This window comes from Rhinoderma darwinii, chromosome 6 (genome assembly GCF_050947455.1).
Source record: "Rhinoderma darwinii isolate aRhiDar2 chromosome 6, aRhiDar2.hap1, whole genome shotgun sequence".
NCBI lineage: Eukaryota > Metazoa > Chordata > Amphibia > Anura > Rhinodermatidae > Rhinoderma > Rhinoderma darwinii.
The window spans coordinates 98,945,223-98,958,958 of NC_134692.1; positions in this window are offsets into that span (position 1 = coordinate 98,945,223).

Below are 13,736 nucleotides of genomic sequence, written 5' to 3' on the forward strand. Positions count from 1 at the left end.
TCTGGGGGAGATTTATCGACGACATTCTCATCTTTTGGGACGGTGACACTGACTTATTTAATGATTTCGTTCTGACACTTAACAACAATGACATTGGCATGAGATTCACTCATGAAACACATAAGAGTGAGATTAATTTTCTTGACCTTACGATCTCCTTGGACCCTGGCGGCAGTGTCCATACCGACATATTTCGAAAAGCCACTGCCACAAATAGCCTTTTACATTGGCAGAGCCATCATCCATTACCCCTGAAAAGAGGAATACCGATAGGGCAATATCTGAGAGCCAAAAGAAATTGTTCTGATGAACAATCTTTCCAGATCGAATGCGATACATTATACAACAAATTTGTGGCTCGTGGTTATCCAAAAAAATGGCTGCACAGGGCCTATGCTAGGGCTAGGGCTACTAATAGACAGAATTTGATCCAGAATAACGGGACTGACCCTGCTAAAACTGAGTCATCCAGTGCCATACGCTGCATTGGAACATATGATGTTTGCTCCTCTCAAGTTGTGGACATCCTTAAAAAACATTGGCCAATACTTACCAGTGACCCGGACCTTACAAAAGTCATTTCTGCAACTCCAAGTATTACGTATCGTAGGGGTAAAAACCTACGAGAATTTCTGGTGCATAGTCACTACTCTACCAAACGTAAGTCTCAACAAACCTGGCTAAAATCCCCAGTTAGGGGCTCCCATCCATGTGGTCGTTGCTCCTTCTGTCCTCTTATGCCTATGACAAAAGCCTTTATAAATCCATCTGACGGGAAAGTGTATACGATTAAGCAGTTTATTAACTGCCAGAGCAGCGGGGTAATATATATTGTGAAATGCCCCTGTCCCAAGCTATACGTGGGCAAAACCGTACAGGAACTGAGAAGGAGAATTTCCAGACATCTTAGCACTATCAATCATAAAGAAGACACTACACTATCCAGACACATGCACCAGCTACATGGTGGCGATACTAAGCTGCTTCAGTTCTGGGGTGTTGCCCAGATGAAATTGGGACCAAGAGCTGGTAATTTAGACCGCATGTTATTGCAAGAGGAGGCACGATGGATCCATCGTTTGCATTCTCTTAGCCCCTTGGGTCTTAACGAAGGTTTTACATTTACGGCTTTTCTCTGAGATTGTTATATCAATATATGAAGTTTAGTGCCGCCAATGCAGCGGCACTTGTTCATAGTACGATTTTACTCCTATACTGTCCATTTTCTATATTAGACACTGTACAGAATTACAGACAATGTTCAACTATTGAGTTCTGGCGGACTCCGATTCTCCATCTGGGGTATCCTTAAATCTTCCTTGATAAATCCAATGAATAAAGAACCATCCACATGAGCTTTGAGAAGTATTTGTTTGTGCTTTCGAGTATCATGTAGCATACTATATATGAATTTCCTCCCTTTATTATGTGTGCCTGCTTGAAATCATTCCACATGTGGATATTACATTTATGTTTACAGTATTTTTATTATAATGGCATCAATACTTTACTGCACATTTCGTGTAGCTTTCATTTCATCGCCCTAAATATTTTGCGGTTATGTGGAGATGCATCAGCATTTCTCATCTGTTCCGTAGCAGTCTATTTTTAGACATTGACAATAGCACGGATCGGCACACAGAATCGGCCTATTCATATATTTCTCTATTCATTCATTGGTCTCTAGCACAATAATACAAGTAATTTTAACATTAGCAACTTCGCACGTCTAATAAGATGTGAACAGAAACCACTACTCATTCATCTTGACTCCTGTGGATGGTCTATTAATATGAGTCATTAAAGCCCCAATGCGCATGCGTGGGCGTTCTCATCTGGACGTTCGGACTACTGACTAGTTCATTTGCAGTTATAGCTGCCATTCAAGTGGTGGGCTGACGGTTCCCACCCATCTTCATTATCATTGGTCCAATCTACTTACACACCCCCCTAATACGTCATTGGGAATTCCCATAATACTGTGAGTTTCTCGGCGCGCCGCCAGTAGCCCCATGAACCCCTGAGGACGCTACATAGATAGCGAAACATGTCGGGGGGGCTCTCTGTTCTATTTTAACACATGCTGGAATTAGGGCAATACCATTTAATTTAAAAATCTAACTGCCTAGCAATCCGTTGTTGGTCTCGGTGACCGCTGAACTTGTCTGTGTGCAAATACAGACGACAGACATATGTGTTCACTGATATAGCTACTGTTCATTCAGACGGTACACTGCTACCACCACGAACGATACAGACGGCAGGCACACGTGCATACTAGCATAGCCACGCAGGGCTATTATCCCTATCCATGCATTGAAAAATTTTAACCCTATGTGTTGTTTTTGTCTGTATGTCTGTTTGCTGCAATAGCATAATAAAGATTAATAAAGATAACCAAATTTAATGGTAGTTGGGAAATAGGGTTCTCTCTGCCTTTGGCATTTGTTTTCAATCCCGAAGCCAGGGGGGCCCACAGCCCCCCGCACCACATCAATATAAAGTTACTATAGTAACTCGGGCCGCGGGCCCCTGTTACTATAGTAACAGACTGTACTTACCTTCCTGGTTCCGGATCGCAGCGGAGGTCCTGACGTCAAGCGCTGTGCGCAGCGCATGACGTCACAGCGCTATGCGCCGCACACAACATCAAGAGGACAGAACTTCCTCCGTGGCTGAAGAGGAAGGTAAGATTAGTAGCCCTGACTGGTGGGGTCCGACTCCCGTCACTCGCCAATCAGCTGTTTTGAAGGGGCCGCAGCACTCGCACGAGAGCTGCTTCCCCTTCATTCCGGTCACACTGTGAATCGGTGTTGGCGATACACAGTGTGAGCGAGTAAGTGAAATGAAGGGGAAGCAGCTCTCCTACGAGTGCTGCGGCCCCTTCAAAACAGCTGATTGGCGGGTCCTCGGAGACGGACCCCGACACATCAGCTATTGATGGCCTATCCTGAGGATAGGCCATCAATGTTTAGGGACTGCACAACCCCTTTAAGCCTATGATGTAGCAGGCTTAGAGGGCCCATGAGACAGGATCACAGATTGTGTGATGCTGTCTGCTGTGCCCTGTATCTAAGCCAATCACATGATAGGCTTAGATACAGGGCCCATGTGTGATACGGTCTATGGGATCCTGTATATAAGCCTACCACACTGTAGGTTTAGATCCAGGGCCCCAGCACACAGTAATCCTATACTGTATAATATTACTGTCTGTTGGACTCTGTATCTAAGCCTACCTTGTGGTAGGCTTAGATGCAGGATCCCACAGACCGTATTACACATGGGCCCTGTATCTAAGCCTAACACATGTTTTACTAATCGTTTTTTTGTGTTTTCTTACAGGTTCGGTCGTTGGACTACGTTGGATTCCAGGACTACTTCCATGACAGCTTTTTTTTATTATCAATAAAATAGTTAATGAGGGTTGTGTGTTTTTTTTAAATTTCAATAAAATATTTTTTCTATGTCTTTGTGTTCTTTTTTAAACTATATTACTACTGTCTTAGTAATGGCCACCGGCTGAGTGACAGCTTCCATTGCTAAGGCGGGGCTTAGTGTTAGCCGCTGCAGAGGCAAACACTAACCCCCTTTATTACCCCGGTACCCACTGCCACCAGGGGTGGTGGGAAGAGCCGGGTACCATCCAGTACTTGACCATCTGTAGTGATAGTCGGCCACTGGGGTGGCCGCAGGCTGGTATTATCAGGAGGGGAAAGGCCAAAAACAGTGGCCCTTCCCACCCTGGTGATACTAGGCTGCTGCTGCTTTATTGTATCTGGCTGGTTATGAAAAATGGGGGGGACCCCACATCATTTAAAAAAATAAAATAAAAAATAATTGGAAAGAATGATGTGGGATCCCCCCCCCCCCAATTTTCATAACCAGCCAGATACAACACAGCAGCAGCAGGCAGCATTACCAGGGTGGTAGGTGCCACTGGTTTTGGCCTTCCCCGGCCTAATACTACCAGCCTGCGGCCACCCCGGTGCCTGGCCGTTACTACAGATGGTCGGGTACTGGTTCGTACCCGGCTCTTCTCAGTACCCCTGGTGCCGGTGGGTACCGGGGTAATAATGGGGGTTAGTGTTGGCCTTTGCATCGGCTAACATTAAGCACCACCTTAGTATTGGAGGTTGTCAATCAGCCAGCGGCCATTACTAAGGCGGTGATAATAAAGTTGAAAAAGATACAAGCACATAGAAAAAATATTTTATTGAAATAAAAAAACACAAGCCTCATTAACCATTTTATTGAGAATAAAAAAAACGCAGTCATTGAAGTCTTCGTATCCGAAGTCCAACAACCGAACCTGCAAAAAAAAACACAAACACACAAAGAAGCAAAATTATTATTGTTACCTTTCCTTGGTCCAGCGCTGGAGCCGCAATGTCAGCGAGCTGAGTCCTGTATCTTATTCGATCATGTGTGATACTGTCTGCTGGGCCCTATATCTAATCCAATCATGTGTGATACTGTCTGCTGAGCCACTGTATCTAATCCTATCATGTGTGATACTGCCTTCTGAGCCACTGTATCTAATCCTATAATGTGTGATACTGTCTGCTGAGCCACTGTATCTAATCCTATCATGTGTGATACTATCTGCTGAGCCACCGTATCTAATCCTATCATGTGTGATACTGCCTTCTGAGCCACTGTATCTAATCCTATAATGTGTGATACTGTCTGCTGAGCCACTGTATCTAATCCTATCATGTGTGATACTGTCTGCTGGGCCACTGTATCTAATCCTATCTATAGTTGATAGGGTCGTAGTGCTATAGATATGCTGTCTCATATACACACATAATTTTTTTTTGGGGCGAACACATGTGTATTGGGGCTATTCCCCCTGACATTTTAAGCCCTTAGTGACGCCCCTGGCTTCTAGTGCTGCATTGTTGGGTCACTTAGGGGGGGGGGGCAATAAGAACTTTTGCACCGGAGCCCATGAGCCTTTAGCTACGCCCCTGGGCCCTGTATATAATCCTACGGTGTGGTAGGCTTATATACAGAGCCCATCAGACAGGATCACACATGGGCCTTGTATCTAAGCCTACCATGTGATTTGCTTAGATACAGGGCCAAGCAGACAGCATCACACAATCTGTGATCCTGTCTCATGGGTCCTTTAAGCCTGCTACATCATAGGCTTAAAGAGATTGTACAGTCCCTAAACATTGATGGCCTATCCTCACGATAGGCCATCAATAGCTGAAGGGTGCGACTCCTGGGACGCCGCCAATCAGCTGTTATGAAAGGGCTGTTGCGCTCGTACGAGAGCTGCTTCCCCTTCATTTCCCTTACTTGCTCAAACTGTGAGTCGCCGACACGTATTCACAGTGTGAGCAAGTGACCGGATTGAAGGGGAAGCAGCTCCCATAGGAGCGCTGTGGCCCCTTCAAAACAGCTGATTGGCGTGGTTCCGGGAGTCGGACCCCGACCTATCAGCTTCAGCAGACAGGGATATTTATCTTAAACTATTCTTCAGCCGCAGCGGAGGTCCTGACTCTATCCAGGGTCGGGATGTTGTGCGCGGCGCATAGCACACAGTGCTGTGATGTCAGGACCTCCACTGCACTCCGGAACCAGGCGGGTAAGTACTGTCAGTTACTATAGTAACAGGGGCCTGCGTGGGGGGCCACTGCGACCACTATAGCTACACCACTGGCTGTCAGATAACCCCTTTAAGAATGTGTGTGTGTGGTTAAAATATCTACCTTCAAGGATCTCCTAATTTTAATTTGTGATCATCATGAGAGGTGACATTTTATCAGGCTTTAAGGCTGGGTTCACACGTGGCGGAATTTCACTTAAATTCCGCTGCGGACACTCCGCAGCGTTAATTCGCAGCGGAGCCGTTTGTCCATTGACTTTCACTTTAATTTAGCAGTGTTCGTTTAGACGATGCGTACAATTCCGCTGCGGAGCATAGGCTGCGGAGCGGAATTTGGTGTCTGCAGCATGCTCTGTCTGTTGCGGAGCAGTGGCGGACTCATGGCGGAATTTCTCCATTGACTTCAATGGAGATTCTAATTTCCGCAATGAAGTCCGCAGCTGTCATGCACATGTTATGTGTGCTGCGGATGCGTCTTGCTTTTTTAACTTGACATTTCTTCATTCTGGCTGGACCTATGTATTTCTAGGTCTACAGCCAGACTGAGGAAGTCAATGGGGCTCCCGTAATGACGGGAGCGTTGCTAGGAGACGTCTGTAAATAGTCACTGTCCAGGGTGCTGAAAGAGTTAAGCGATCGGCAGTAACTGTTTCTGCACCCGGGACAGTGACTACCGATCACAATATACAGCAACCTGTCAAAAAAATATAAGTTCATACTTACCGAGAACTCCCTGCTTCTGTCTCCAGTCTGGCTTCCCAGGATGACGTTTCAGTCTAAGTGACGGCTGCAGCCAATCACAGGCCAAGCACAGGCTGCAGCGGTCACATGGACTGGCGCGTCATCCAGGGAGGTCGGGCTGGATGCCGAAAGAGGGACGCGTCACCAAGACAACGGCCGGTAAGTATGAAAATTGTTTACTTTCACTAGGGAAAGTGCTGTCCCTTCTCTCTATCCTGCACTGATAGGGAGAAGGGAAGCACTTTTCCCGCAGTCCGCAGCAGCTAGTCCGCATCAATTTTCTGCACATTTTGTGCAGATCCGCAGCAGAATCTGCAACGCAGATTCTGTGCGGCATTGATGCGGACAGTTGCGGAGGAAATCCGCCACGTGTGGTCATGCCCTAACTCATAATTTCAATTCTCAATTTAACATGTCATCCATTTATTTTTGGATTCTGTAATTTACATGTTTGTAATAAGTGTAATGAGTTAAGTGTATGTCTAATTTTGTAGCGCCATGGCCATGGACCTTCGGGATTACTCACCCCCCGACTGCCGCAGCCATGGATCAGTGGGCGCCGGGCCGCATCTCCTCCCCAGGAGACGCCAGCACTTACTTCCACTACGTTTGGCTGTGTCCCGTACGGTGCATGCGCACGCTCGTGCCCGGCCTTAAAGGGCCAGGGCGCACATAAAAATAATTACCAATTAACCCATTACCACCCTGGACTATAAGAAGGCCCGTGCCCCTTCACTCATTGCCTGAGCATTGTTGTGTTTACCTGTGTTAGGGTATGTTCACACGGAGTGTTTTCGGCTGTTTTTCGGGCCGTAAACGTCCATAAAAAACATCTGAAAATCGGAAGCGGAACACCTCCAAACATCTGCCCATTGATTTCAATGGTAAAAATGTCGTTCTGTTCCGGCGGGCCATTTTTTTACACAGCCGCGAAAAAGAAATGCATGTCACTTCTTCAGCCGTTTTTGGAGCCGTTTTTCGTAGACACTTTAGAAAAACAGCTCCAAAAACGGCCGTAACAAACGTCGCGAAAAACGCGACTTTGATTAATAAACATCTGAAAATCAGGAGCTGTTATCCCTTGAAAATAGCTCCGTATTTTCAGACGTTTTTTATTTTGTGTGTGCACATACCCTTAGTCTTGCAAATGGTCTGTAAAGGATCTGCCAGACACAACTTCTGTGTCGACGCCCATAGGTAATCAGTCTGCACCTGTTTCTATGTCTGTGAGACTGACTCCATCTTCCACCACCCAGGATGGCAGGCTTAGGATTGGGAGAGCCTATCACAGCCTGGCCAGACGGAGCTAGCTCCCACCCTCTGTCTATTTATACCTGCTTTTCCTGTTCCTCCTTTGCTTGTGATTCTTCTCTGTTGATTTCCTGGCCCTACTGAAGCTTCTTGAACTACTGATCCTCTGCTTGTGATTGACCTTGGCTTTTCTGACCACTCCTCTGCTCTGCGTTTTTGTACCTCGCTCATCTCCTGGTTTGACTCTACTCGTTCACCTCGCTTGTTGCTCACGGTGTTTCCGTGGGCAACTTCCCCATTTCCCTGGCTTCTTTGTACCCTTGTCTGTTTATCTGTCGTGCACCTATTGAGTGTAGGGACCGTCGCCCAGTTGTACCCCGTCGCCTAGGGCGGGTCGTTGCAAGTAGGCAGGGACTGAGTGGCAGGTAGATTAGGGCTCACTTGTCTGTTTCCCTACCCCGACATTACATGGTCCCTTAGTGTTATCCAGTTCCTAGTGTTCCGGGACCTGCTACCTGCATCCTGTGTTACAAATGTTCCTGTGCCTCAGAAGTTGGAGTCGTGTTGTGCCTCCAGTCATGCCTGCTGTGTTACAACACGCTTGGTGTCATCTGCCACGCTTTGCATCATCTGCCGTCTGAAGTACCATCTGTGCCTAGCCACTACGACCGTCTAGACTATTCAGGTACCCTTGTGCTGGACTTTGTATTATTGTATTTGTGACATCCTTTAACCCCTTAAGGACGCAGCCTAGTTTGGACCTTAAGGCTCAGAGCCCATTTTTCAAATCTGACATATTTCACTTTATGTGGCAATAACGTCGGAATGCTTAAACCTATCCAAGCGATACTGAGTTTGTTTTCTCGTGACACTTTGGGCTTCATGTTCGTGGTAAAATTTGGTTGATATATTCAGTCTTTATTTGTGAAAAATTGCAAAATTTTGAGAAAATTTCGAAAAAATAGCATTTTTCAGAATTTAAATGCATCTGCTTGAAAAACAGACGGTTATACCACCCAAAATAGTTACTAGTTCACATTTCCCATATGTCTACTTTAGATTGCCATCGTTTTTTGAACATTATTTTATTTTTCTTGGACGTTACAAGGCTTAGAACATAAACAGCAATTTCTCATATTTTTAAGAAAATGTCAAAAGCCTTTTTTTTAAGGTACCTCTTCAGTTCTGAAGTGGATTTGAGGGGCCTATGTATTAGAAACCCCCATAAAACACCCCATTTTAAAAACTAGACCCCTCAAAGTATTCAAAACAGCATATAGAAAGTTTTTTAACCCTTCAGGCATTTCACAGGAATTAAAGCAAAGTAAAGGTGAAATTTGCAAATTTCATTTTTTCTGCTGAATTTCAATTTTATTAAAAGAATTTCTGTAACAGAGAAGGTTTTACCAGAGAAATACTACTACATATGTATTGTCCAGATTCTGCAGTTTTTAGAAATGTCCCACATGTGTCTCTAGTGCGCTCGTGGACTAAAACACAAGCCCCAGAAGCAAAGAAGCACCTAGTGCATTTTGAGGCCTCTTTTTTATTAGAATATATTTTAGGCAGCATGCCAGGTTTGAAGAGGTGTTGAGGTATCAAAGCAATGGAAACCCACCAGAAGTGACCCCATTTTGGAAACTACACCCCTCAAAGAATTCATTTATGGTTTTTGTTATCATTTTGACTGCACAGTTTTTTCACAGCACCTATTTGAATTGGGCTGTGAAATGAAAAAAATTAATTTTTTTTCCAATAAGATGTCATTTTTTATCACAATTTCTTATTTTCACAGGGAACAACATACCCCATTTTGTTGCCCAATTTGTCCTGAGTGCGGCAATACCCCATTTGTGGTGATAAACTGCCGTTTGGGCCCATGGGAGGGCTCAGAAGGAAAGGACCACCATTTGGCCTACTGGAGCTTTTCTGGTGCTAAGTCATGTATGCAGAAGCCCCTGAGGTACCAGTACAGTTGAAACCCCCGAGAAGTGACCCCATTTTAAAAACTACACCCCTTAGACATTCATCTAGAGGTGTAGTGAGCATTTTGACCCCACAGGTACTGTGTAAAAGATAATGCGCAGCAGATGGTGCAGAGTGAGATTTGCAATTTTATATATATATATATATGCCATTTCAGTGTCCAATATATTGGGCCCAGCATGCGCCACCGGAGATATACACCCCTTAAATTGTAAAGTGGGTTCTCCTGGGTACGGCAATACCCTACATGTGGCTGTTATCAGCTGCCTGGGCACATGGAAGGGCTCAGAAGGGAAAGATGAGGGGGATAAGCTGTGCGGAGTGCATCAGGGTAATAAAACTGGTGTAAATTAAAAATCAAGGGATGTTTGATAAAGTCTAAAACAATCTTTCATACAGATCCCTGGTTTTTCAGGACACGTGTCACATTGGTATGTTGTGTCCTTCCTTATCCCCCTCTTAGAGCAGACTCTGCACCTCTTTTGATTCTTTCCCTTCTTGCCAGTTTGGGGAACTTCTCCTGGAAAGTGTTGCCCTGGTACGATGCGTGTGGCCTCGCCTCCAGAAGTACTGGGTGCCCCCCTTCCTGGTCCCTAAATATTAGGTTTTTGATAACCACCTCTTGAAATTCCAGGAAAGTTCCCCTCTGGCCTGCACATCGATGTAGCACGTACGCATTGTACAATGCCATCTGTATGATGTGCACGGCCAGCTTCTTATACCACACCCTCGATTTCCGCATGGCGCTGTAGGGTTTCAGGACTTGATCTGACAAGTCCACCTCTCCCATGTACCTATTGTAGTCCAGGATGCAGTCTGGTTTGAGGGTCTCTGTACTGGTACCTTGTACAGGTACATGGGTACTGGTGTGGCCATGTATTGTTGTCAATACAAGGACATCTCTCTTGTCCTTGTACTTGACACACAATATGTTGGTGCTAGAATGTGCCCTGCTCTCACCCCTTCTGAGTGTTTGCCCAAGCAGAGTCTTAGGGAGGCCTCTTATATTTTTTCTAGCCGTGCCACATGCCGCAGTACTTCTGGAAGAAAGGCACTTGAAGAGTGGGACGCTAGTATAAAAATTATCCAGGTAGAGGTGGTAACCCTGGTCCAGCAGTGGGTGCACCAAATCCCACACAATTTTTGCATGAATTCCCAGTAAGGGGGGGCATTCTGGGGGCTGAATACTGATGTCCTTCCTTTCATATATCCTAAACTTGTAGGTATACCCTGATGCACTCTCGCACAGCTTATAGATCTTCACGCCATACCTTGCCCTCTTACTTGGCAGGTACTGGCGGAATTGAAGCCTCCCTTTAAAATGTACCAAGGACTCATCAATGGAAATACACTTCTCGGGGGTGTATGCTTGGGCAAACCGGGCACTGAAATGGTCTAATAGGGGTCAAAACTGGGGTCATCTCGGGGTGGGCACTGCTCATTATCAGCATAATGCAAGAAGCGAAGTATTGCCTCATAAGGCATCCTGGACATGGCCATACGGTACATCGGGGTGTGGTACAAGATGTCCGTGCTCCAGTAGGTCCTAATGGACGGCTTTTTCAGAAGCCCCATGTTCAGGTGAAGTCCCCAGAACTTGCCCAACTCTGCTGCATCTACAGGGGTCCACCTGTTGGATTGGGCATAAAATGATGTGGGGTTCTTACTAATATATTGTTGGGCATATAAATTTGTCTGGGAGACCATTAGTTCTATAAATTCATCGGTGAAGAACTTCTTGAAAAAGTCCATCTCACTGAGCCCTGCCGTGTTAAATTTGATCCCCGGACTGCACGTATACTTGGGGATTTGGGGCTCATAATTTTCTGGTGTGGGGTTCCATATGGCGTCACTTCGCTCTGGGGCTTCAACTGCGACGGGGTCACTTCTCTCGGGGGTTTCAAGTGTGGTGGAGGTCCTGGGACGTCTCCTAGGTGGTCCCTCCCCTTCATCACTAGATGAGGAGGTTGACAAATAAAAAAGAGTCTCACCATCCGACGAGTCTGTGTCGGAGGCAAGGAATGCATAGGCCTCTTCGGCAGAAAATGACCTTTGGGACATCTTTTTCTATTATTTGTGCGACACGTGTAATTTGTGTGATTAGACACGTGTATTACGTATACAGGGAAAAAAATAAATAAATCCCTAACTCAAAGCAATAAGATGCAACTTTTTTTTTTTTGTATTTTTTATTTTTTTTTAGAGAACAAGTGGCCTTCCCTAACACTAAAGCTAACTAGGGCGAGGGTTCCTAACACTAAAGCTAACTAGATTTTTTTTAACTTCCCTAACGCTAAACCTATCTACGGCGACGATTCCCTGACACTAAAGCTAACTAGATAATTCCGAAATTCCCTGACACTAAGCCTAACTACGGTGACGGGTTCCTGACACTAAACCTAAACTAGAGTATTCTGAGCTTCCCTGACACTAAAGCTAACTACAGTGATAGATCCCTAATGCTAAAACTAACTACGGTGACGGATTCCTGACGCTAAATTCCCTGACACTAAACCTCACTACGCTTTTTGACTGTTCCCTGACACTAACTAACCCTAATACTAAACTAGCCAGATGATAACTTTCTAAAAAAAAAAATTACATTTTAATAAATTTTTATATATTTTTTTTTGCTTTTTGTATTTTATAAAGAAGAAAAAAAATAAAATAATCCACAGGGACCAAAAAATGTGGCCCTGAAGACTAATCAATGGTCAGTTATAGATCATTGACCAAAAAACGGGGGTGACAAGGGGAACACAAGGAGGAGGAGGAGGACAGGTGTGGGAAGTGGATGGAGCAAGTGGGAAGTACAAAAAAATAAGTTTTTGAAACTTTTTTCGATATTTTCTCAGCACAATTCTCCTACGCAACCGCACTGAACAACTCTCCTACGCCAACAGAGAAGTTCAGGGCGGGTGCGGCAGGATGTGGAGTCTGGGGCAGGAAATTATGTATGCGATCGCCGCTATTGGTTAGTAGTCACTGACTAACCAATAGCAGCGATCGCCGGGGCGGGACCACTTCAATTGGTCCCGGAGTATTGAGCTGTGATAGCGTGCTGTCAGAAACAGCAGTTATCACAGCTCAAGCACGCGCCGGGATTAAATGGCGCCGTGTTTACTCAGGTCAGTACTATTACTGACCTGAGCGAGAACGATGTACTTAGCGCGACGTAATAGTACTGACCTGAGCGCGAAGGGTTTAAACACCCCTTTACAATTTGCATACAGAATTTGTATGAAAACTTTGCAAAAAGATTGCTTTTCTTATCTTGTTCCATTTGTAAATTAGACTGTATTTTAGTCTACAGCTGTATTCATAATTCTGCAGGCTTCAAAGCTAAAATCTCCTGGCATTTTCTGCTGGGTTGATAGCTGAACCGAACTTCTCTAATGATTTGCATTCTGGGAAGGGTTATATTAAAGGGGTTGTCCACTACCAGACAACTGATGACCTATTCACTGGATAGGTCATCAGTACATGATCTGTGGGGTTCTGACACCCGGACCCCGCACCGTTTAGCCTCTCCATGTGCCGCCAGTCATGGGACGTCCATGCTGGTAGCAACTAGCTATGGTAATGGAATAGCGGCCAAGCTGAGGTGCTGCAGCTCTGCTCCTATTCAAGTGAATAGAAGCAGAGTTGCAGTTCGGCAGCATAACCGCTATGCAATGCACGTAGCCAACTGCTTTCCGGCTCCGTACATTGCATGATGTGCCATAACATCTGGTGCACGCAGGCCACCGGAGCAGTTGATCGGTGCGGGGTTCGGGTGTCGGACCCCACCAATGATATACAGATAACCTTTCCGGTGGATAGGTCATCAGTTGTCTAGTAGTGGACAACCCCTTTAACGGCACAGACTGAAGTATGCACACTTGCATAACTAAAGATCACTTTTACATCCTAAGTACTGTATAAGAAAAAAGGAGTACGTTCGTTTTAAATTTGTATTGATTTTTTTTAAAGGCGTATTTGATTTGCAGCAGAGATACTCACAAGGAAATTTGGAAAGAGACCAATGGTCATGCCACTTACAGAAAACTCAGCAGAGGCCTGCTAACATAGAATATTGCAATCCAGTAGTCTATAGCACCATATTGTTAAAGTAAGCCAAAGCTCCGGATAAGCAAGT